The following is a 27,044-nucleotide window of genomic DNA, read 5'->3' on the forward strand; positions in this document are numbered from 1 at the left end:
TTTTATTGCAGGTCCCTGTTTTTGTTGTCTCCATGAATTCTTTGCATTCCGTCATTAAATAATGTGAACTGGGAACATAATTTTCATTCGGCATTTGAGTGAATGTTTCAGGGGCATAAAGAGCAGGATTTTACACTTGGTGTGTGGGGGCGGCCACAACACGCCCAAACCTGAAATGACACGTCCCGATGTCACCGGGCACCATCGCGCTATTTCAGTAGGCGAGCGCTATGAGGGCAGAGGCGAGTCCGCTGTTAATTCACGGGCCAGTGAAGGCTCTTAGGATGCTAATTGCCTTTGATTTTACGCAGCCCGTGTGATCTTCAGGGCATCACATGGGCGCAACAAATGGGCAGGCGGTTAGGTCATATTTTCAGAAACCTCATCCGCAGGTGGGTTAAGGGAGGGTGGGTGAGTGGGCTCACTAATGCAAGTTGTCAGTACTTTAGTTTATCACTTACTGCTCCTTGCTACTAGGACAACTTCATTTAGCTTCAGAGCTGCTTTGACAGAAATAACAGGCTTCAGTTCAGGACTCCAGAGGAGTCATACCACCTGGGACCCTTCCAGGTATCAGACAGCCTTCCCTTACCCTGGGAATGGGGATTGTGGTCTCCGCTGGAGGCACCTCCCCAATGGAGAAAGAGAGGGGCAGGAGTGGAGGCCAGGTGTCGCTATTCAGCCTCCAGGGGGGTGACCTGTGGGAGGAGAGGCGCAGGCACAAGGGGCGCAGGGTCAGCAGGTATTCCAAGGGGGAAGGGGCTGCAGAAGACGCCACTATCCTGCTGCCAGGGTTTACAGACGGTGATGCAGCTACCTCAATGTGTCCGAGGTGAAATGCTGAAGGAGGCTCCACCTCTCAAGGGAGACAGTGACCTCCATCTGTCAGATGATCAGCCCTGAGATCAGCTCCAACTGTGTGGGTGGACACCCCATGCCAGTGGCTCTGAAGGTCACCGTGACCCTCAACTTCTATACCTCTGGCTCTTTCCAGGGGTGGGTGGGTGATTTTTGTGGAGTCTCCCAATCAGCTGTCCACAGTTGCTTCAAGCTGGTGACAGACGCTCTGCTCAGGCGTGCATTGACTTTCATTCACTATCACACGGACGAGGCCAGCCAGACACAGTGAGTCAGAGGCTTCGTGGCCATTGCTGGCTTCCCCCATGTCCAGGGTGCTATAGACTGTACACATGTGGCCATCAAGGCACCAGCAGGTGAGCCCGGTGCCTTCGTCAACAGGAAGGGCTTCCACTCCATGAACATGCAGATAGTGTGTGACCACAGGATGCTGATTCTACAAGTCTGTGCAAGGTACCCAGGCAGTTCCCACGACACCTACATCCTCAGACACTCCCAGGTGCCGGGGCTCTTCAGTGCTCCAGCCCGGCTGGATGGATGGCTGCTGGGTGACAAGGGCAATCCCCACAGAAGGTGGCTCATGACGCCTCTCCGCCATCCAAGAACAGAGGCTGAGCAGCGGTACAATAGGAGCCTCCACAAGGGCTGTGGTGGAGAGAACCATCGGTCTTCTCAAGATGTGCTTCCGATGCTTGCACCGTTCAGGGGGCGCACTCCAGTACCCCCTAGATCGTATGTCGCTGATAGTGGTTGCATGCAGTGCTCTCCACAATCTGGCATTGGAAAAGGGGGAAGCAGTGAAGGAAGAAGACATAGACACAGATGCTCCGGCTGCACATGATGAGTCCAATTATGAGCCCAAGGATGAGCTCGCTCAGGAGAACACTGAAGGGAATAGACGCTGACCTGGGCAACCTCCAGGGAGGCAGGGACACCCGGGAGGCTTTGGTGCAACTACCCTTCAGCTAGCTTACCACAGATGGACCTACAACACACGCCAGGGCTGCAGGCTCCATACTCGATACCTGAGAGCAACATCTACCTGGTTAGGGACATTAACTATGTACCTTGTCAATAAAGCTCAAGACAAACAAGTCACTCATAACATCATGGGTTCCCCTTCACCTGCAGAACTAATGACGAACCCCGAGGCTTGTTGAACACAAACACATTTAATGGTGGGGAGCCTGGTATTCATAAAACAAATCCAATGGAAAGGTGTTCTCCATCACACCAACTAATAACTAACTTAGATGTGGGGGAAAAAATATCACCAGTGATAAGCCCATGTTGTGCCCAAGGTGATTTACGTTTGCATTTACAGGTGCTACGTCTTGGTGCTCCCTCGTCGCTGGCACTGGCATTGGAGACAGCCCGCTCACTCTGCTCTCCCATTGGCCTTGGTGACCTTGGCGGGTGTCCTCTGGCCCATGGAGCCTGTGCTGGCACCTGGGAGGGAGTGGCCAGTGCCACAGCTGGCATCTCCCCAGTCGCTGCAGCCTCATCGGATGCCACAGTCACTGGCAGAGGGGCAGAGGAGCTGTTGCCCTCATCCGGAGAACCCTGAGAGGACCCCACAGAGACAACAGGCAGCTCGGGCAACTTCAGGTCACTTTGAACCTCCCTGCCCACCACTGATGGATGGTCAGCAAGCTGGGATACCGGGTGCCTAATCCATCTCCCACACTGACAGTCACCACCTGAGGTCATTGCTGGTGTGAGGGCTTGCAGGTCCGAGCAGCCTCTCCATGAGAATTGCCACTCTCTCAATGGAGGAGGCAGTGCGCTCGGCCATGAGGGTCATTGCATTGCTCATGCTCCACACAGACTCCTCCACAACGGGCACCAGGGCACGAATTCCCTCGTGTATCTCTGCCAGATCCTCCTGCACACCCTGCTGGACCTCCAGCATCTGCTGCCTCAGGGACAACTCCAGAGGCCCATCATCAGCCTCCGACTGAGCGTGTTCCTGGTCTCCCTCTGTCCTCTGACTGCTGGTGCCCTGGGCACTCTCTGCCTCCGCCTGCACCTCAAGCGAGTATGAAGTGCCCTCACTGCTGTGCCCTGAGATACTATCCACCAATCTAATGCCCACTGAGGTGCTGGTATCTGCGCTGGTGCCTGCCTGGCCAAGAGGCTGTGAAACTGTTGCGTTTATATTGTCTGTGTCCCCTGAGGTGAGCGGCAGTCCTTCAGGCTCCTGACCCCGACAGGCTTCTGGTGAGCCTGAAAGGAAGAACAAGGACATGGCACTAGCTGAAGTCATTACACTGTTAGTGTGCATGTCTAGCTCCCAGATCAGGGTGTCCTCGTCTTTCCATTATCAACGGAGATTCCATGTTTGAGGCTCACATCAATATAGAGACAACAGTGGAATGGTCGCTATGACAGACATTCTGACCTCAGTGCACTGCACTCTTACCTCCCTGTGGCACCCCAACCTCACCGTGACCGGTTGACCTCGGTGAATGGCGCCTCTCCAGCTCCAGTGCCACCTGCTCGTGTCTGGACAGGACCAGAAGGTGGGGAGCTCCTCCGCCAGTCCACAACCTCTCAGCATTGTTGTGGGCTGTGTCCTCCTGAAAGGACAGAGGAACATTGATTAGTCCACCCTGTCCCTGCATTGCTATTGCAGCCTGGCCAATCCCACCTGAGGGAAACCTCGCAGGCCTCAGCCGATTCGTGACCCTGGAGCTGCAAAACACTCGGTCCAAGCAGCCCGGCCTCAGCCCCTTCCCCAGAAGCTGCCTCATTGACATTTGCCCCTCACACTCTAAGAACCCTGAGCTCCAGGGAGTGGGGGGCCGCTCCTACCTGCTAAGTGACCCATGCCAACACGGTACTCACCCCTCCCGATCGCAGGAGGACAGTGAAGCGCTTGCGGCGCTGCCCCCATGTGCGCCTCAACACATCGTGGAAGCTGAGCCGTGACGCCACCTCCTCCCAGGCATTTTTGGTGAGGTGGGGAGGCCTCCTCCTCCTGTCCCTTGGGACAAGGATATCCCGGCGATGCTGTCCCCCTCCTCCAGGGGGGCAGCGAGACACTGGTCGGAAAACCCTGAGCCTGCCGTGTTCAGCGCTGACGTTCTCCATGCTGAGGGTCCTCCCAGCCAATGGCAGCCTTGGCATGGCCGACTGCTCCGTTTTCAGACAGGCTGCCGGATTGCCATTGGACCCGGCCGACATTGAAGCTTCCGCTCAACCCGCCCCTTCTCGCTGATGTAGGAGACGGGCATTAATTAGCCCTCCCACGTTAAATGGCGGTGTGGAGCCGATTGTGGTCAGTGGTCGGGTTCCTAACCATTTGCGCCTGTTCCCTTTGAACCCGCCCAACCAATGTAAAACCCTGGCCAAACTGACCATCCAGTCATCAAATGGATTTGGATCCATCAAACGTGAACAGGTGGAGATTCTACTGACAGACTCTGACAATGGCCAATGCTTCCCAGCTGTAATAAGGTGGATGGGTTATTATTGGTGCTACGATAGTAGAAACCCAGGTGGTTTTAATTAAAAAATTAATAAGAAGAAACTTGCATTTATGTAGCACTTTCAATGACTTCAGGATGTCCCAAAGCATTTTACAGTCACTGAAGTACTTTTGAGGTATAGTCACTGTTGTAATGTAAGTAAATGTAGTAACCAATGTGCACACAGCAAGCTCCCATATATGGCTATGAGGTGATGACCAGATGAACAGTTTCAATGGGGGATAAATATTGGCCAGAGCACTGGGAAAACTCCCCTGTGCTTCTTCAAATAGTGGCAGGGTTATTTTTACATTCATCTCCCTCTCTAGCAGCTCGTCAAAACAAAGAGGACACTTAACCACCGAAACCATGGCAAGGTGTGGAGTCTTTTAATGTGAGGAGGCTGTTACACTGCAGCTACCACACAGCCCTGGCTGACCAGGAAACCCTCTCACTCTTACCACCTGCCATAGATGTGTCCACACTGACCATCAACCTGTTTGGCCACACCACAAACACACCCTATGGCCATCACGTTCTGGGGTGGGAGTTGAGCCCAGGGCTTCTGGTTCAGAGGTGGGGAATGCCACCCACCACATCACAAGGCTTCCTATTTGCATTCACCTGAAAGGACAGGCGAGGCTTCGGTTTAGTGTCTCATCCTAAAGACGGCTCCTCTGACAGTGCAGCAGTCCCTCAGTACTGCACTGGGTTGCCAGGCAGGATTTCATACTCATGATTCTGGCAGTGGGACTTGGACCCACACCCATCTGGCTCAGAGGAGAGAGTCTTGTCCGCTGAAATTGCACTCCAGAAGCCGTCATTTTGAGGAAACATTCAACGCCTGCCTGCCTGCTTTTTGCTGGGAAATGGGAGTGGCTGTTGGCTGAAAATTGAAAATAAATCATCTATCCATTGGCTGCTGATATGAGCTTCGCTTGTCAGTAGAAAGTCAGGGCAATGATTTTTTTTAGAAATGATGTCCCATGTTTAAACTCTACTAAATATATACTCCTAATCATTACAGGAGAATGAAGCAGGTTTCGTTCTTTGTACTTGGTCAAAGTGGGTTTTTTTTGGTGAAAAACAATACCTTAAAAATTCCCTTTTAAGCACTTTCCATTGAGACGATGACCTGATAGGGACATCATACTTTCTCATACTTCACAAAGACTTTTTTGAAGAAAAGATTTGGAGTTTTTTTTTTGCCTTTGAAAAGCTGTTCAAAGTTCTTTGCATGCAGCGACTTACTATGGAGTGCTGCAGTCACTCTTATGAAAAGCTATTTGCTTTGGTGCGTGATCGAGTCCAGATCGAAGAGGCATGAGCTTCAAGTTAGAGCCAGGCCAATCAGGGGCGAGTTCAGGAAGCACTTCTTCACACAAAGTGTAGTAGAAATCTGAAACTTTTCCCTGTAAAAAGCTGCTAAAGGCTGGGGGAAGGCATTGAAGCTGAGATTGCTAGATTTTTGTTAGGCTGAGGGAATTAAAGGTTATGGAACTAAGATGGGTGAATGGAGTTGAGATCCAGGTTCGCCATAATCTAACTGAATGGTGGTACAGGCTCAAGGAGCTGAATGGCCTATTCCTGTTGCCATGTTCCTATGTATAAACATGAGAGCCATTTTGCGTAAACTAATTGTAGAAACACAATTTCTGGGGGGGCTTCTTAGTCAAACAAAAGGAACTTCATTTACACGAGAGATTCTGTGGCTGCTTGTATCCAGCCAGCCCCTCATACAGCCAATTTTTCCTAGGGAGACCCGCCCTAGAATTTATTTCCTGGCGTTAGCTGCACATTGGCTGAACAAATCGTGTGACCTCCCCCCGCCCCCCAACCCCCACTTAGTTGAGTTGGTCTTAAAGTGACAGCCATCGCACCAATATTCCACAGGGAGGTGAATTTCCAGTTAAACAGTTTTTTTTTGTGACACTGGTTGAGGGAAGAAATTTCATTTTTTCACCTCCAGATGACAACAAAGGTTCTGCTGAGATGCCCCTTGATTCATGGAATTATGTCTGATTGACGACTTTGAGGTAAATGTAGTTGGATCAACTATTACAAAGAAACTGAATTAGATCATATTAACCAAAGACTAGTCATCAGAATTCAAGTCAATCTAGTGTCATAATGTCCTCCTCACTTGCAAGCAAGCAATTTAATAGTTTAAATTTCACAAATAAAATGGCTGTGATTTTGCAGCCCTGCTGTGGTGGGACCCACCATGGGTGATGTGGTGGCCCAGCCAAAAGTCCATTGACTTTTAACAGGACCGGACAATCCCAGTGACAGGAAAATTCCACCCAACGTCCCTCTCTCACATCGGTCAGTCGTTGTCTACATTTGGCAACAATGCTGCGTATCACCCTTGACCATATCCATTAAAACTACTGCAAGTGTTGTGTTGGCTTCAGCTTGTGTTGGTTGGAAGGAAATACTGGACTGTTCTTTTTGTTTCCCAAAATTAGTGTAGATGAGACAGTTAATACACTTGAGCGGATGAAGTGAAAGTTTTGGACGGCTGTATACCTCAGCTGCTATAAGTAAAGACAAACTGAGATTGTACTTTTTGAAATGAATTTCTGCAGGATTATGTGAAACACCCTGGGACAGCTGGATTTTGAAAATGCAGATCAGGCAGACTGAATATTTTAATACTTCCTAAATTTGGTAGGTCAGTAATGCCCAATAATAGTTTCTTCAAGCTTCAAATACCAATCATCAATGTCAAATTGTAATTTACGGCTTCCAGATACTTGAAGAGCCTGCTTCAATCTAATCTGTTTCTGAAAATTTAGTGATAAATTCTTAGCTGAATAAATAATTTAAAAGATCTATGTAGTTTTAATTACTCATTATTTTAATTCTTAATCCACCATAAACCTTCATCAAAGCAGTGACTTTAGAAATGTTAAAAATATTTTTGTTTTAAATTTTACTTTAAAATAATTAGGGATTCAAACACACCTGTCTCCCTCAATCCCAGACACTCCAATCTCCCTCAATCCCAGACACTCCTGTCTCCCTCAATCCCAGACACTCCCGTCTCCCTCAATCCCAGACACTCCCGTCTCCCTCAATCCCAGACACTCCTGTCTCCCTCAATCCCAGACACTCCTGTCTCCCTCAATCCCAGACACTCCCGTCTCCCTCAATCCCAGACACTCCCATCTCCCTCAATCCCAGACACTCCTGTCTCCCTCAATCCCAGACACTCCTATCTCCCTCAATCCCAGACACTCCCGTCTCCCTCAATCCCAGACACTCCTATCTCCCTCAATCCCAGACACTCCCATCTCCCTTAATCCCAGACACTCCCGTCTCCCTCAATCCCAGACATTCTCGTCTCCCTCAATCCCAGACACTCCTGTCTCCCTCAATCCCAGACACCCCCATCTCCCTCAATCCCAGACACTCCCGTCTCCCTCAATCCCAGACATTCCCGTCTCCCTCAATCCCAGACACTCCTATCTCCCTCAATCCCAGACACTCCCATCTCCCTCAATCCCAGGCACTCCCGTCTCCCTCAATCCCAGACACTCCTATCTCCCTCAATCCCAGACATTCCCGTCTCCCTCAATCCCAGACACTCCTGTCTCCCTCAATCCCAGACACTCCTATCTCCCTCAATCCCAGACACTCCTGTCTCCCTCAATCCCAGACACTCCTATCTCCCTCAATTCCAGACATTCCCGTCTCTCTCAATCCCAGACACTCCCGTCTCCCTCAATCCCAGAGACTCCTATCTCCCTCAATCCCAGACATTCCCATCTCCCTCAATCCCAGACACTCCTGTCTCCCTCAATCCCAGACACTCCTATCTCCCTCAATCCCAGACACTCCTGTCTCCCTCAATCCCAGACACTCCAATCTCCCTCAATCCCAGACATTCCCGTCTCCCTCAATCCCAGACACTCCCGTCTCCCTCAATCCCAGACACTCCTATCTCCCTCAATCCCAGACATTCCCGTCTCCCTCACTCCCAGACACTCCTATCTCCCTCAATCCCAGACATTCCCGTCTCCCTCACTCCCAGACACTCCCATCTCCCTCAATCCCAGACACTCCCGTCTCCCTCAATCCCAGACACTCCCATCTCCCTCAATCCCAGACACTCCTATCTCCCTCACTCCCAGACACTCCCACCTCCGTCAATCCCAGACACTCCCGTCTCCCTCAATCCCAGACACTCCTGTCTCCCTCACTCCCAGAGACTATTGTCTCCCTCAATCTCAGGCATGACCATGCCCTTCATTCCTAGCTATTTGTGTTGCTCTTGATCTTAGTCACTCCTGTCTCCCTCACTCCCAGCCTCTCTCAGCCTGAGCTACTCTCCAAAAGGAAGTCTTCAAATTCAAATTAGAACTCTGCAGTGACTCATTCATAACTATTTATTTTATTCCATCACGTTAGTGATAACTTTTCTTCACATGACAAGCTTCAGAAATCTACCCTCAAAGCACAGTTTCAGCACCTGTCTGTGTAACAATGTACACCAGTCAGACATCAGAATTAATATTGTTACCTCTTCTCCTCGAAGTTACCCAAAGCTGTAATGCATATTGACATACTGACTGATAGGAAGTCTCTCCAGTTAATTTGTTCCAGAAATTAACATTACCTCCATATCATGGATGGGTCTGTAAACGACCTGCAGTAACTGACCCAGATAGACCAGGACATGGGGAAGGTAGATTTTTTTTAATTATTCAAGGGTTTGGGTGGTGTTGTCAAAGTTTCACATTTAGTTGAGGGCATCTTTGTCAAAACCAACCTCATCTCTATAGGGCTGCAAGTACAAATGGGAGGGCTCAGCAAACCAATGAATAAAAGAGCATTAATACCAGTAGAAATCTACACAGAGTCATAAAACTCTTTATTGTTAAGAGGGAGTTAACAAATCCATAATAAGCTTAAAAAAAACATTTTTTGCAGATTCCTGGGGATTTTGTTGTTGGTGCTCAAGTCACATGCTTCATGTTTTCCACCCTCATATTTCACTGCTCCGTATCAGTCCGTTTGATGGTAATGCCTAAAACCTGAACGCATTAAGTACTTAAATCACAGAATCACAGAATTTTAACAGCACAGAAGGAGGCCATTCAGCCCATCATATCTGCACCGGCTCTCCAAATGAGCATTATGACCTAATGCCATTGCCCTGCCTTTTCCACGTACCCTCCTTGCTCATTATTTCTTTTCAAATAATCATCTAATGCCCACTTGAATGCCTTGATTGAACCTGCCTCCACCACACTTCCAGGCCATGCATTCCAGACCCTAACTACTTGCTGTGTGAAAAAGCTTTTTCTCACATCACCCTTGCTTATTTTGCAAATTACTTTAAATCTGTGCCCTCTCATTCTTGATCATTTTACGAGTGGGAACAGCTTCTCCCTATCTACTCTGTCCAGCCCCCTCATGATTTTGAACATCTCTATCAAATCTCCTCTCAGTCACCTTCTCTCCAAGGAGAACAGTCCCAACCTCTCCAATCTATCCTCATAGCTGAAGTTTCTCATCCCTGGGACCATTCTTGTAAACCTCTTTTGCACTCTCTCCAATGCGTTCACATCCTTCCTATAATGTGGCGCCCAGAACTCCAGCTGCCTCTCCAACTAACTCTCCAAAAATTGCAGAACATAGTGGTTTCACTATATAACATGGATACAGAAGTTAACTGATATAGAGATATGTGTGTGTGAGGTTTTTAAAAACCAATATTCGCCCGAGCTCTGCATGCAGTTGTTTTACAAATGTTGCAGAGGCCCCTGAATCCTGCTGATCCTATTGACTGAGGTGCTAACATCAGCTGAAGGCTGGCATCTGAGATCACTGTCTCAGTCCCAATCAAAGTGAATGTTCCACTTCTTGGAACTCCCAGCACAGGGCAGTGATGGCTGGGAGTGCTGGTGGGATATTGTGAGCCTGATTGGTTTTTTTTTTAGTCCTTTTAAATTAACTTAATGTGATGGTTAGAAAATGCGAACAGGGATCACCCACTCCACACCAGCACTGAAATAAAAAACCTGCTTTTATATTGTGCTTTTCACAACTTAATAATATCCCAAAGTGCTTTAAAGACAATGAAATACTTTTGAAGGGTAGTCACTTCTGTAATATAGGAATTGGGGAATCTGATCTGTGGACAACAGCTTTGTGTGAGCAGCAATGTGATCATGACCAGATGATCTGTTTTAGTGATGTTGTTTGAGGGATAAATATTGGCCAGGACACTGGTGTTAACTCCCCTGATTTTTTTTTCAAATAGTGGAAGTTTCCCTCCAAGTCACTCACCATCCTGATTTGGAAATATATGGAGTGTTTCTTCACAGTCAAAATCCTGGAACTCCCTCCCTAACAGCACTATGGGTGTACCTACACCACATGGACTGCAGCGGTTCAAGAAGGCAGCTCACCACCACCTTCTCAAGGGCAACTAGGGTTGGGCAATGGATGTCTGCCTGGTTAGTGACATCCACATCCCGTGAAAGAATTAAAAAAATTCCAGCCCCTGACTCTTATATGTTAAAATATCATAACACAAGGAGGGGTCATTTCCTGATTCAGGGTTAATTTTGGTTTAAAAATCATGAGTTGTGCACCTAAGTTTCCAATCTGTGCTTTCAGCCAGTAAAGCTCCCTCCTAGTATTGCCAAGCTGGTAAATTCCCTCATACAGAAATAAGTTGGATGCTGTCCCTGTCTACAGCAACGGGAGGACGCACACATAAATGATATACATGGAAATTACCACATGGGAACAAGAGCTTCAGCACATTCAGTTCTTGTCGGTACTTACCATCCTGATGAATATAGCCCTAATCTCTGTTTTCCTATCCCTTTATTTCCCCTTCCTTCAACCACCAATCTAACCTACTCTCTCTGCTTCAATCATTAACTCCAGTCATACATTCTACAGCCTCACAATTAACCTTCTGTGTCAGAATGTTTCTCCACTCCCTGTCCTAAATCTCTCACATTTACTTTATATCTCTTGTTGTAGATGCCTCAATAACCAGGAACAGTTTAGGGGTCATTTTTGTCTTCACTGCATGGGTGTTGTGCCAAGACGGGTATGTAAGTGAAACCAATGAAATTGAAAATCAGAGAGTTTCTATAAAACATGGCTGATCTGGTTTATCACCCATGATAAAGATGAAGATGAAAATATCCCCTCTAAATGGTCTGACCCATCCCTTCAAAACTGTAAACCACTGCGTGTGCCAGCTATGACTTAATCGGTGACAATCTTACCTCTGAGTTAGGAGGTTTTGAGTTCAAGCCCCACTCCAGGATTTGAGCACAAGAATCAAGGTTGCCACTCCTGTGCAGTACTGAGGAGGTGCTGCAATGTTGGAGGTGCCATCTTTTTGATGAGTCATTAAACCAAGGCCCCATCTGCCCTCACAAGTAAAAAATCTGACACTATTTCGAAGAACAAGGGAGCCATCTCCAGTGTCCCGATCAATATTTATTCTTCAATCAACAGCATAAAGACAGAGTTTCTGATCATCGCATTGCTGTCTGTGGGAGCTTGCTGTGCATAAATTGCCTGCAGCGGTTCAAGAAGGCAGCTCACCACCACCCTCTCAAGGGCTATTAAGGAGGGGCAATAAATGCTGGGCTAACCAGTGATGCCCACATCCTGTAAGTGAATATAAAAAAAACATTTCCTGCATTACATGAGTGACCACACCTCCAGAGAACTTCACTGGCTCTAAAACCCTTTGGGATGTCCTGAGGTCATAAAAGGCACTTTATAAATGCAGGATTTTCTTCCTTTCAGCTCCATTAAGTCAATCCTTCATCTCCTCTATTCCACTGAGAACATCCCCAATTCATCAGACTCCCTCCATCAGGCGAGATAGAGCTCTTTAAATGCATGTACGCAAATAGCTCGTGAACAATCAACGTCTGGAATCAACATGTGGCCGTTTGGGTGAGGTAGCTGAGTGCTGCTGGGTCCAGTGGAATCTGCATTAAAGATCAGTAGATACTTTCAGTGGAAACAGGGAAAACTAGAAAAAAAAGACAACAGATTATAATTTAGTAATGTTTGCAGCATTAAATTTGACAGGATTTCAAATAACGTGTCTAAAATCGGACACTATTAGAAACATTTTCCCCATTCAGCTAAATTTTACTTTTAGACATTTTTATAAAATTGGGTAAAACTGGCTTAATCCATCGAAACAAGCTAATAAATCAGAAAACATTTTGAGGAATAATGGAGGACATTAATCAGGGAAAAGAGCTCAGTATGACAATCCGGTTAAGCTTATGGATTTCATACGAGGCATTAGCTTTCATGATTAATGATATTTGAAGTCCAGGAACCAGCTCTGGCTCATTCAGTTGGGGTGAAATACAATCCGTGACAGTAGATGCCGATTAGTCGACAGTAATCACCTCGTTTTGCTTTTATTCTCCATAAATTAGAACTGAATTTCAATTCTAGGTTTATACAAGATGTGTTTTTTGTTTTGGCTCTGTTTTGCTGTTTAAGAAAACTAGGAAACTTCTCTTGTCACTTGGGGGGCTGATGTTTGGCTTCAGTTAGATCTTCTTGGTTATTTTGTGTTCCTCATTCTTTATTCTCTGAACCACACAGAACCACAGAATTTTTAGAGTGCAGAAGCAGGTCTTTCAGCCCATCATGTCAGTACCAGCTCTTCAAATGAGCCAGTTCATTCAATACCATTCTCCCACCTTCTCCCCGTAACCCTGCATGCTGTTCCTTTTCCAGTAACAGTCTAATTCCCTTTTGAATTCCTCGATTGAATCTGCCTCCACCACACTCTCAGGCAGTGCATTCCAGACCTTAACCAGACCTTAACCACTCGCTGCGTGAAAAAGTTTTTTCTCATATAGCTTTTGTTTCTTTTGCAAATTACTTTAAAAAATCTGTGACCTCTTGTTCTCAATCCCTTCCCGAGTGGGAACAGTGTCTCCCTGTCTGTCCAGAGCCCTACGCTTTTGAACACCTCTATCGAATCTCCTCTCAGCCTTCTTTTCTCCAATCTATCTTCACAGCTGAAGTTCCTTATCCTGGAACCACTCTCGTGAAGCTTTTTTGCACTCTCTCCAATGTTTTCATATATCTCCTAAAGCGCAGCACCCAAAACTGGACACAATACTCCAGCTGCGACCGAACAAATGTTTTATCCAAGTTCAACATAACCTCTTTCCTCTTGCACTCCACGCCCCTATTAATAAAGCCTAGGATATTGCACGCTTTATTAACCGTGCTCTCAACCTGTCCTGCCACCTTCAAAATTTATGCTCAAATACACCAGGGGCTAAACTTTTTGTCCTGCTTGTGGGCGGACGCATGCCTGAACTGAACGGGAATGAAATAGTCTGGGTGAGCGTCCCAATGTCATCGTGCACTCCCACAATCTTTTGGTTGGCAGGGTACACGCGAGAGGTGGCAGTGTGCCTGCCAACAGATACGAGGTCTATTAAGGCCCTAAAGTAATTAATTGAGCGGCAATCTTGGCTGCCCATCCAACCGTTTTGTTGGGTGGGTGACTAGGCTAGGTGACCTTTGCACTTTCAACAAAATCTCATCCACGGAGGGGATGAGGTTTCCAGCACCGACTATAAAAAAAACAGTAAAACATTTTTAACATCCTTTTTTACATGTCCCTCTTCATGTGACTGAGTCACATGTGGGGACATGTTTATATCATGTGTAAATAGTTTATTTTTGGATTTAAAATCCTTCAGCTCCCCTGAGGCAGCTCTGGTCCTTCAGGGAGGTGTCAGTGTGCGCTCCCCCATGCATGCACACACTTCTGCCCTCGCACTCCTCCCACCCCCACCCCGGCAGCGCTGAGGCCCGCTAATTTAACCAGGCAGCGTGAAATCACTGTCGGGGCCCGGTCGCGGGCGGTGGTCAGTCTCGTAGCCGTTCCCGGGCCCAAAGAGGGGAAAATCCTCCCCCAGGTCCCTCTGCTCCCGCACCCGCTTTACAGTTGTACCCTTTAATTTATATTGTCTCTCCATGTTCTTCCTACCAAAATGAATCACTTCACATTTCTCCGCGTTGAGCTTCATTGGCCGCCTGTCCGTCCATTCCAACAACTTTTCTAGGAGTAGAGTTTACGTCCCATGGGTGGGCGTGTGCCTGACCCGCTCAGGCATAAAATCGCGAGAGATGATGTCAGGCGAGTATCCCGATGTCATCACGCGCTCGTGCGATATTTCGCTCAGCAGGTGCACACGAGTGTCGGAGCCGGGCCTGAGAGGGAGCGGTCAGTGCCAGGGCTGGAATCTCCCCAGTCATCGCAGCCTCATCAGATACCACGGTCACTGGCAGAGGGGCAGAGGAGCTGCTGCCATCATCCAGTGCGCCATGACAGGAGCCCGCAGAGATGACAGGCAGCTCGTGTGCCAACGTGAAGTCGCTCTGGACCTCCCTACTAGCCATTGATGGACGGGCACCTAACTGGGATACTGGGTGCATCATCCATCTCCCACATCGGTACTGTCCATCTGAGCTCATTGCCTGTGTGAGGGCTGCAGGTCCGAGCGCAACCCCAGGAACCCCTGATTCTGTCGCTGGAGCTGCCTCTCCATGAGAGTCGCCACTCTCTCAATGGAGGAGGCAGTGCACTCAGCCATGAGGGTCAACGCAGTGCTGATGCTCTGGATGGACTCCTCCACAACAGAGACTATGGCACACATATCCTCATGGATCTCTGCCAGATCCTCCCATATATCCTGCTGGACATCCAGCATCTGCCACCTAATGGACAACTCCAGAGGCTCACCATCTGCCTTCGGCCCAGCATCGTCCTGGTCTCCAGCAATGTTCTAAATGCCAGTGCCCTGGGCATTCTCTGCCTCCACCTGCACCTCAAGCGAGTGTGAAGTGCCCTCACCAATGTGCACCAACATTCTAGTCGCCGAGCTAATGCCACCCGAGGTGCTGGTACCTGCGCTGGTGCCTGGTTCAGAGACACGGTGTGACGCAGGTGCAGATGAAGCCCGGATGTCCTCTAGCGTGAGGGGTGGCCTTTCAGGGTCCTGAGAACGAGTGCGTGCTGGCGAATCTAAAAGGGAGAACAATGACATTTCATTAGTTAAAGTCATCACACTGTCACTGTGCATGCCAGGCACCCTGGTGAGATAATGGTGCCATCGTCTGCCAATGATCAATGGGGACTGCAGGTTCGACATTCCCATCAATGAAGAGATTCCACTAGAATGGTTGCACAATCCGAAACTCTCACCTCTGTGCTTACCTTTGTCTGGCATCCCCGCCTCTCCACCCCGGTTGCATGGGGAGCGTGCCCGCTTCAGGGTGTCCTGCTCGAACTTGGTCAGCAGCAACAGCGTCATTGCAGCCTGGCCAACCCCACCCGGGGGACACCTTGCAGGGCACATCTGAGTCGTGGCCATCGAGCCACAAGGCACTCAGTCCAAGTAACCAGGGCTCACCCCCTTGGCCAGCTCTGGTGTCATTGACATTTGGCAGTTAGATCTAACACCCCTGAGCTCCATGGGGGAGAGGGGGTGGGGGGACAGCCAGACCTTAACACTTCTGCACACTGATCCATGCCAACATGATACTCTCCCTTCCTGAGTGCAACAGGTCATTGAAGCTCTTGCAGCACTGGACTCGGGTACTCTACACAACGCCATGGCCACTGCCCTGGGCTGCCACGTTCTCCCAGGCTTCCTTTGTCAGGCGTGGTGGCCTCCTCCTTCTATCCCTTGGCATTTCCAGCCACTGCCAAGGCCATTAGCACCCTCTCCATAATACAGACTGTCTGCTTCTTCACCGGCAGCCTGTGCCATTTTTAAACTGCCCACTGGGTTGCCATTGGACCGGACTCACTACGCGGCCCCTGCCTGGCCCTTCCCGACCATTGGGAAGCTGTATTTCACATGGGGCTGGCCTTAATTGACCAGCCAGCGTGAAATCGCGGTTGTGGGCCGCTCGCTGTCGGCAGGCAGTTTTCCGGCCGATCCCAGGCCTGCCGATTGCACCCGTCCGTCTGCCAAGCTGAAAATTCCGGCCTGTGTCCTTTTGAAGTTCTACATCACCCTCCTCACAGTTCACAATGTTTCCATGTTTTGCATCGTTTGCACATTTTCACAGGGAGCTCTGGATTTGTTTGCCCAGCCTTTCCCTTTTGAGGAAATAAACCTTGACTGTCCCTGAGCTATCTCTTCCTCAAAGGTAGCCCATTGTTCAGCTACTGTTTTTCCTGCCAATGTTTGACTCCAGTTTATTCAGCCTTGCTTGACCTGATTCATTATAATGGATTTATTGGATAAGTTGACAGGAAGACAATTGAACTGGATTCAACAGACATCCAGATGTATTTCTGTTGAAGGAACAGGTTGAGGGATATGATGGGAAGCTCGATATGGGGAGTTTAAATCTGTAAATAAGGCACAGGATTTTGTCAGCCTCGTGTTCTTTTCTAATCTTAATGTTGTGATGTTTTGAATCCTTGATTCATTAGCATGTCCTTTGGCCTATACTAATGAACCATTTTTGCTCTTATGCTATTGCAGCTCTTGTTATGTTGCAGAAATTCAAAAAATAAACATGAGAAAAGATTTTTAAATAATGCCAGTTTGTTGATTCAAGGATTCCTGTCATTTGCCCCAATCTTATATTTGCTTCTAATCCTGATGTCTGGAATATTCACAGTTACAGAAGGAATGCTTTCACTAAGATTGATCATGAGATTATGTTGTTTGAATATTAATATATGAATATTGTGGATTTATACAAATTTCCCTTCGCAGCCACTTTGACAGAGGAATTAACCCTCAGATTCACACACCTATAAACAGCAAAGGAATTAACACAAATTTAAAATTGGAAGGCTTAGTTTATAATTTTCGCAGTCATTTTGCTTATGTTAACAACTGGAGGAAATATCTGTATTTATGCATTTCTATTGATCACTTAAAATGAAAACAGGCAGAGATGTATAATTAAAAACAAAAAAACTGCGGATGCTGGAAATCCAAAACAAAAACAGAATTACCTGGAAAAACTCAGCAGGTCTGGCAGCATCGGCGGAGAAGAAAAGAGTTGACGTTTCGAGTCCTCATGACCCTTCGACAGAACTTGAGTTCGAGTCCAGGAAAGAGCTGAAATATAAGCTGGTTTAAGGTGTGTGTGTGGGGGGCGGAGAGATAGAGAGACAGAGAGGTGGAGGGGGTTGGTGTGGTTGTAGCGACAAACAAGCAGTGATAGAAGCAGAATATCAAAAGATGTCAACAACAATAGTACAATAGAACACATAGGTGTTAAAGATAAAGTTGGTGATATTATCTAAACGAATGTGCTAATTAAGAATGGATGGTAGGGCACTCAAGGTATAGCTCTAGTGGGTTTTTTTTTATATTTTATATAATGGAAATAGGTGGGAAAAGGAAAATCTTTATAATTTATTGGGAAAAAAAAAAGAGAAGGGGGAAACAGAAAGGGGGTGAGGATGGGGGAGGGGACTCACGACCTAAAGTTGTTGAATTCAATATTCAGTCCGGAAGGCTGTAAAGTCCCTAGTCGGAAGATGAGGTGTTGTTCCTCCAGTTTGCGTTGGGCTGGTCTGTCCGCAAGAATGACCCAAACCTCCCTGTCGCTTGCCATTTTAACACTCCACCCTGCTCTCTTGCCCACATGTCTGTCCTTGGCTTGCTGCATTGTTCCAGTGAAGCCCAACGCAAACTGGAGGAACAACACCTCATCTTCCGACTAGGGACTTTACAGCCTTCCGGACTGAATATTGAATTCAACAACTTTAGGTCGTGAGTCCCCTCCCCCATCCTCACCCTCTTTCTGTTTCCCCCTTCTCTTTTTTTTTTTCCCAATAAATTATAAAGATTTTCCTTTTCCCACCTATTTCCATTATATAAAATAAAAAAAAACCCACTAGAGCTATACCTTGAGTGCCCTACCATCCATTCTTAATTAGCACATTCGTTTAGATAATATCACCAACTTTATCTTTAACACCTATGTGTTCTATTGTACTATTGTTGTTGACATCTTTTGATATTCTGCTTCTATCACTGCTTGTTTGTCGCTACAACCACACCAACCCCCTCCACCTCTCTGTCTCTCTATCTCTCCGCCCCCCACACACACACCTTAAACCAGCTTATATTTCAGCTCTTTCCTGGACTCGAACTCAAGTTCTGTCGAAGGGTCATGAGGACTCGAAACGTCAACTCTTTTCTTCTCCGCCGATGCTGCCAGACCTGCTGAGTTTTTCCAGGTAATTCTGTTTTTGTGTTAGAGATGTATAATTGGTGGCTGACCCTATATCACTTACAATACATTGTCACCCAAAGTCAAAATTATACCCTTTCTCTCTATCGCTCCGTTTGCTCTGATCCTATTTTCCTTTTTCTTCTCACTCTCCTTCCCCTCCCTTTCTAGAACAAGGGGCCACAGTCTCAGGATATGGGGTAGACCATTTAGGACTGAGGTGAGGAGAAATTTCCCCACTCAAAGGGCGATGAATCTTTGGCGTTGTCTACCACAGAGGGCTGTGGAGGCCAAGTCACTGAATTTAAGAAGGAAATAGATGGATTTCTAGACCCTAAAGGTATCAAGGAGTATGGAGAGAGAGCGGGAACACGGTGTTGAGATAGAGAGTCAACCATGATCATATTGAATGGTGGAGCAGGCTCGAAGGGCCAAATGGCCTGCTCCTGTTCCTATTTTCTATGATTCTATGTTTTTTAGTCTCCCTATTCACTCTCCCCCTCTCTCCATCCCCTCCCTATCCATCTCCCTTTCCCTCTCACTCTCTCTAAGCTTCTCCCTCTACCTCTCACTCACTCTGCCTAACCTTCACTCTCTACCTCTTACTCTCTCCCTAACCTTCCCCTCTCCATCCTGTTTTCCCCTCTTCTGCTTTCTCTCCCTCTCACGCTCCACAGCCCTTTCCCTCACTATGCTAATGTTTGCGAGTGTTGCTTTTTGGTTTCCTGTGGGTGAAATGGGGGGTGCTGGTTAGTTCAGTTGGCTAAGAGTCTAGCATGTGGTTTGGAATAAATGCTAACATTCCAGTTGGGGGAGATTTGGAATCTGCCACCTTACCCTGACCCTTGGGAGTGAAAGGGAATAACAAAATACCACTGGAGAGGGGGGGAACTGCCAGAAAGCAGTTCAGGATGAAGCATCAGCAGACAGTGAGCCAAGGAGCTGCCTTTGGGCAGGGCACATGTGACATTTGGTGAAATATGTAGCACATGTTGCTGTTTGGGAATGGCAACCTGTTGTTTTTCTTTAAATTCTGAGGAAAAATAAATTTAGAGGCAATGGTAGTTGTTTGTTTGTGTCTATACAGGAGGAGACAGTGGTGTAAGGGTAATGTCACTGGCTTAGTAACCCAGAGGCTCAGACTAATGCTTTGATGGACAAAAACAAAAATAGCTGGGGAAAAACTCAGCAGGTCTGATAGCGTCTGCAGAGAGGAATAGTTAACATTTCAAGTCCGTATAACTCTTCATCAGAACTTTGAGGGCATGAGTTCAAATCTCACTACAGAAGCTGGTGGAATTTTAAATTTAATTAATAAATTATAGAATTAAAAAAAGCTAGTTTCATCTGACTTGCTAATGTCCTTGAGGAAATCTGCTGTCCTTACCTGGTCAGGTGTACATGTGACTTAGCAATGTGGTTGACTCTTAACTACCCTCCGCAATTGCAGAGTAAGGACAATTAGAGATGGGCATCAAATGTTGGCCTTGCCAGTGATGTCCACAACCCATAAAATAATTTTTAAAAAACCACTTGCCCTAACAAATGTGTTACAAGTAAATGATTCACATCAATAATTACAGCTGGAGACGGGAGGGGGAATTTATTGTTTGTAGTTATCTAGCAACCTTCATGCCTCAGGATAGCTTGAAACGTTCCACACAGATGATGAATCATTTTTGAAGTGTTGTAATGTATGTCAATACAGAACCCAGCAAGGCCTCACGGACAACAGCGTGATTAAATACTTTAATAGTTAAATCAGTTTTGGTCGAGCAAGTTGAGGGATGAATGTTAGTCACAACACTGGAAGAAACTCACCAACTTGTTTTAGAATAGTTCCACGGGATCTTAAATAAAAACAAAAAAACTGCGGATGCTGGAAATCCAAAACAAAAACAGAATTACCTGGAAAAACTCAGCAGGTCTGGCAGCATCGGCGGAGAAGAAAAGAGTTGACGTTTCGAGTCCTCATGACCCTTCGACAGAACTTGAGTTCGAGTCCAGGAAAGAGCTGAAATAAGATATTTCAGCTCTTTCCTGGACGCGAACTCAAGTTCTGTCGAAGGGTCATGAGGACTCGAAACGTCAACTCTTTTCTTCTCCACGGGATCTTGTCCAGCAGAGCAGGGTTTCAGGTGAACGCCTCACGTGAAAGACGCGGTATTGGACTGAAATGTCAGCCTAGGTTAACATGCTCAGATGCTGGAGTGGGATATAAACTGAAGATTAAAGGCTAGTGCGCGACAGGTGATTCAAACTGATTGCCACCATTGCTGTGAGGTAGGCTGGTCGTGTTTCCCAAGTAGCAGGACACAATAGCAACTGCTACATCTCGGCATGAAAAACAGAAAATGGTGGGAAAACTCAGCAGGTCTGGCAGCATCTGTGGAGAGAAAGACAGAGGAAATGTTTCGAGCCCCTAAGACTCTCCTTCAGAGCTACATCTAGAGGAAGAGAGGAAGAGCCATAGTAATAGGGGATTCTATAGTCAGGGGAACAGATAGGCATTACTGTGGCCGTCAACGTGACTCCAGGATGTTGCGTTGCCTCCCTGGTGTCAGGGTCTGGGATGTCACTGAACAGCTACAAGGCGAGGATGATAAGGCAGACGTTATGGTACATGTTGGTACCAATGACATAGGTAGAAAGAGGGATGAGGTCTTGCATCAAGAATTCAGGGGGTTAGGCAATAAACAAAAAAGCAAGGCCTCTCGGATTGTAATCTCTGGATTACTCCCAGCGTGCTAGCGAGCTCAGAAATAGGAGAATAGTGCAGATGAATATGTGGCTTAAGAGTTGGTGCAGGAGGGAGGGTTTTAGATTCCTGGATCACTGGGATTGATTCTGGGGAAGGTGGAACCTGTACAAGCAGGTCGGTCTACATCTGAACCAGAGCAGGACTAACATCCTGCTAGTGCTGTGGGGAGGAGTTGAAACTGATTCGGCAGGGGGAGGGGACACAGAATGTTAGCAGAATAGGGACACATCAAAACAAGCACGTCAGAGGGAGTACATCTGCATTAAGTTTCAAGGGAGTAAGGCAAGGCTGGATGGCCTCTACTTTAATGCCAGGAGTATTACAGGTAAAACAGATGAATTAAGGGTTAGGATTGACACATGGAGTTGTGATATAGTAGCCATCACTGAGACGTGGTTGAGGGAGGGGCAGGATTGGCATTTCAACATTCTGGGATATAGAATCTTCAGGTGAGACAGGGGAGGGGGTAAAAGAGGAGGAGGCATTGCATTATTAGTTAAAGAGTCAGTTACTGCAGTAAGGAGAGATGATATCTTGGAGGGAGCATCAAATGAAGCTTTGTGGGTAGAGTTTAAGAATAAAAAAGGGGGAGCCACATTATTAGGTGTTTATTATAGAACCTCTGTTAGTCAGCGGGAAATTGAGGAGCAAATATGTGCACAATTTGCGGAGGTGTGTAAAAACAATAGTAATAGGGTGATTTCAACTTTCCCAACATTAATTTGGAAAGACATAGTGTTCAGGGCTTGGATGGAGAGGATTTCTTGAAATGTGTACAGAACTTTTTAGGTTAATATATAGAGGGTCCAACAAGGGACGGTGCATTGCTGGACCTAATTCTAGGGATTGAAGCCGGACAGGTGGCTGAGGTGGTGGTGGGGGAGCATTTTAGTGATAGCGACCACAACATGGTACAGTTTAAGTTTGTTATGGACAAAGACATAGACAAGTTGCAAAAAAATGTTTTGGATTGGGGGAGAGTGGATTTTAGTAAAATAAGGCAGGATCTGGCCAAGGTAGACTGGGAACAGTTACTTGTGGGGAAATCTAGAGGAACAGTGGGGGGTGTTCAAAAAGGAAATGGGGAGGGTACAGGCTCAACATGTTCCCTCCAGGGTGATAGGAAGGAGTAACAAGCCCAGAGAACCATGGATGACCAGAGATATTCAGGTTACGATGAGAATGAAAAGAGAGGCTTTTAGCAGGTACAAGGGAAGCAAATCAGTGGAGGCATTAGTGGAGTATAGACAATGCAGGGTGGAGGTTAAGAAAGCAATTAGAAGAGCAAAGAGGGGTTATGAGAAAGCTCTGGCTGGTAAAAGTAGGGAAAATCCCAAGATATTCTATTAGTATATCAGTGGGAACAGGATAACCAGGGAAAGAGTAGGGCCCATAACGGGACCAAGGGGGCAATCTATGGGTGGAGCCAGAGGACATCGGTAGAGTGTTGAATGAATACTTCATGTCTATCTTCATCCAAGAGAATGAGGATGAAGGTATCAAACTTGGGGAGAAAGACTGCGAGGTTCTTGATATAGGGAGTGACAAGGTATTGGAGGTATTGGCAGGCATAAAAGTGTACAAATCTCCAGGTTCAGATGATTTTGGTCCCAGACTGCTGAGGGAGGCAAGGGAGTAGATCGCAAGGGCTCTAACCCAAATTTTTAATTCCTCTTTGGCCACGGGGGAGGTGCCAGAGGACTGGAGAACAGCTAATGTGGTTCTGCTATTTAAGAAGGGTTGTAGAAATAAACCAGGGAACTACAGACCAGTGAGTCTCATGTCAGTGGTAGGGAAACTATTGGAGAAAATTCTGAAGGAGAGAATCTATCTCCATTTGGAGAGGTAAGGTTTGATCAGGGATAGTCAGCATGGCTTTGTCAGAGGGAGGTCATGCCTAACAAATGTGATTGAATGTTTTGAGGGGGTGACCAGGTGTGTAGATGAGGGGAGTGCAGTTGATGTAGTTTATATGGATTTCAGCAAAGCCTTTGACAGGATCCCACATGGGAGACTTTTAAAGAAGGCAAATGCACATGGGATACAGGGTAATTTGATAAGGTGGATTCAAAATTGGCTTAGTTGTAGGAGACAGAGGGTGATGACAGAAGGATGCTTTAGTGACTGGAAGTCAGTGTCCAGTGGCATACCACAGGGATCTGTGCTGGTTCGCCTATTACTTGTCATTTGTATAAACGACATAGATGACTAGTGGGGGGTAGGATTAGTAAGTTTGCAGATGACACAAAGATTGGCTGGATGGTTAACAGTGAGGTTGAGTGTCTTGGGCTACAGGAAGATATAGATGGGATGGTCAAATGGACAGATAAGTGGCAGATGGAATTTAACCCTGAAAAGTGTGAGGTGATACAGGAAGGAGTAATTTGACAAGGAAGTATTCAATGAATGACATGACACGAGGAAGATAAAAGCAAAATAATGCGGATGCTGGAAATCTGAAACAAAAACAAAAATAGCTGGAAAAACTCAGCAGGTCTGACAGCATCTGTGGAAAGGAACACAGTTAACGTTTCCAGTCTGTATGACTCTTCATCAGAACAATATGAAGTTCTGAGGAACAACAGGACCTTGGCATGTGTGTCCATAGATTTCTGAAGGCAGAGGGGCATGTTAGTGGGGTGATGAAAAAGGCATATGGGACACTGGCCTTTATCAATCGAGGCACAGATTACATAAGTAGGGAGGTCATGTTGGAGCTGTATAGAACCTTGGTGAGGCCACAGCTGGAGTACTGTGTGCAGTTCTGGTCGCCACATTATAGGAAGGATGTGATTGCACTGGAAGGGGTGCAGAGGAGATTCACCAGGATGTTGCCTGGGATAAAACATTTAAGTTATGAAGAGAGGTTGGATAGACTTGGGTTGTTTTCATTGGAACAGAGAAGACTGAGGGGCGACCTGATCGAGGTATACAAGATTATGAGGGGCATGGACAGGGTGGATAGGGAGCAGCTGTTCCCCTTAGTTGAAGGGTCAGTCATGAGGGGACGTAAGTTCAAGGTGAGGGGCAGGAGGTTTGGTAAAACCTTCTCCTCCCTCCCAGAACCATGGTAGGGTCCCCCTTGTCCTCACTTATCACCCCAGCAGCCTCCGCATTCAAAGGATCATCCTCCGCCATTTCCGCCAACTCCAGCATGATGCCACCACCAAACACATCTTCCCTTCACCACCCCCACCCCCCCCCCGGTGGCATTCCGCAGGGATCGTTCCCTCTGGGACACCCTGATCCACTCCTCCATCACTCCCTACACCTCAACCCCCTCCCACAGCACCTTCCCATGCAACTGCAGAAGGTGCAACACCTGCCCCTTTACTTCCCCTCTCCTCACCGTCCAAGGGCCCAAACACTCCTTTCAAGTGAAACAGCATTTCACTTGCACTTCCCTCAATTTAGTCTACTGCATTTGTTGCTCCCAATGAGGTTTCCTCTACATTGGAGAGACCAAACACAGACTGGGTGACCGCTTTGCAGAACACCTTCGGTCTGTCCACAAGCATTACCCAGGCCTCCCTGTCGCTTGCCATTTCAACACTCCACCCTGCTCTCATGCCCACATGTCCGTCCTTGGCTTGCTGCAATGTTCCAGTGAAGCTCAACGCAAACTGGAGGAACGGCACCTCATCTTCCGACTAGGCACTTTACAGCCTTCCAGACTGAATATTGAGCTCAACAATTTTAGATCATGAACTCTCGCCTCCATCCCCACCCCCTTTCCGATTCCCCCCCCCTTTTATTTCCAATAATTTATATATATTTTTCTTTTCCCACCTATTTCCATTATTTTTAAATGGATTTCCATCCATTGTTTCATATCTACCTTTTAAGCCTTTTTTGATTCCTTCACCCCACCCCACCCCCACTAGGGCTATCTGTACCTTGCTTGTCCTGCTTTCCACCCTTAATTAGCACATTCCTCAGATAATATCATCAGCTTCGACACCTCTTTGTCCTTTTGTTTGTGACATCTTTTGGTTATCTCCACCTATCACTGGCCCTCTATCCAGCCCGACCCTCCCCCCCTTTAAACCAGTTTATATTTCAAAAAAACAACAGAATTACCTGGAAAAATTCAGCAGGTCTGGCAGCATCGGCGGAGAAGAAAAGAGTTGACGTTTCGAGTCCTCATGACCCTTCGACCGAATATTTCACCCCTTTTCTATTTTTCCTTAGTTCTGTGGAAGGGTCATGCGGACTCCAAACGTTAACTGTGCTCCTCTCTGCAGATGCTGCTAAACCTGCTGAGTTTTTCCAGGTATTTTTGCTCTTTGTTTTGGATTCCCAGCATCCGCAGTTTGTATGGTTTTTTTTCTGCTTTTGGATCATTTCTATATATCTCGACATGTCTTAAAAACCTCGCACAGAATTTTTTTTTTAAAAAGAAATGAGGTCTAGGTTATCACCTCGGATGTGCCGTACAATGAGAATATGATAGGACTGGGCCAACATTAATGTTGCCCCATTCCCGAGCTCATAGCTCGCTTCTGAATGTGGCGATTACGCATGTTATCTGGAGCGCTTCTCACTGCGCTTGATTGCAACAGGTCCCGCTGCAACTACCCACATGAAATAAAAGCTTCCTTCGTGCGTGAGCCGCTTACACGTGGGGAGGTGGGGGGAGCATTTCTTCCAGTATGTGACCAGTCATCATTTTTATTTAAGAGAGCTTTTCCAAGGGAAGTGGAGGGGGTGGGGGGGGGGGGGAGGCAAGTGGAAATTTACATCAGCAACTGTTTTTCTCTCTCAAGCAAAAAAATAAAAATAAAAATATTTATTAAATTATATAAAAACTCAGCAGGTCTGACAGCATCTGCGGAGAGGCAGACAAGGGTTAACGTTTCCAGTCCGTCTGACCCTTCATCAGAACTGTTTCTCTCCGCAAGAATGACCCAAAGCTCCCTGTCGCTTGCCATTTTAACACTCCACCCTGCTCTCTTGCCCACATCTCTGTCCTTGGCTTGCTGCATTGTTCCAGTGAAGCCCAACGCAAACTGGAGGAACAGCACCTCATCTTCCGACTAGGGACTTTACAGCCTTCCGGACTGAATATTGAATTCAACAACTTTAGATCTTGACCTCCCTCCTCCATCCCCACCCCCTTTCCGTTTCTTCCCCCTTCCTTTTGTTTTTTTCCAATAATTTATATAAATTTTTCTTTTCCCACCTATTTCCATTATTTTTAAATCTTGTATACCAGGCTAGTCTTTCCACCCCACCCCTACTGGAGCTGTACCTTGAGTGCCCTACCATCCATTCTTAATTAGCACATTCGTTTAGATAATATCACCAACTTCAACACCTCTGTGTTCTTCTGTTCTTTTGTTTGTGACATCTTTTGATTATCTGCGCCTGTCACTGCTTGCTTGTCCCTACAACCACACCCCCCTCCACTTCTTTCCCACCACCCCCTCCACCCACCCACACACACCTTAAACCAGCTTATATTTCATCCCTTTCCTTGGATTCACCTAGTTTTGTTGAAGGGTCATGAGGACTCGAAACGTCAACTCTTTTCTTCTCCGCTGATGCTGCCAGACCTGCTGAGTTTTTCCAGGTAATTCTGTTTTTGTTTTGGATTTCCAGCATCCGCAGTTTTTTTGTTTTTATCCATTAAATCCAGCCTTCTGACATTCCTGTGATTTTGTAATCACCTCTTATGAAGTGTTCTTTCAAGTTTGAAATCGTTGGCTTAG

General features: G+C 46.9%; 1 protein-coding gene across 1 annotated transcript in view; it reads left to right on the forward strand.

The window, feature by feature from the left end:
• rbm20 (RNA binding motif protein 20) overlaps positions 1-27,044 on the forward strand; it is a 245,824-nt gene that overhangs the window by 12,244 nt on the left and 206,536 nt on the right. The window lies entirely within an intron of this gene.

This window comes from Carcharodon carcharias, chromosome 17 (genome assembly GCF_017639515.1).
Source record: "Carcharodon carcharias isolate sCarCar2 chromosome 17, sCarCar2.pri, whole genome shotgun sequence".
NCBI classification, from domain to species: Eukaryota; Metazoa; Chordata; class Chondrichthyes; order Lamniformes; family Lamnidae; genus Carcharodon; species Carcharodon carcharias.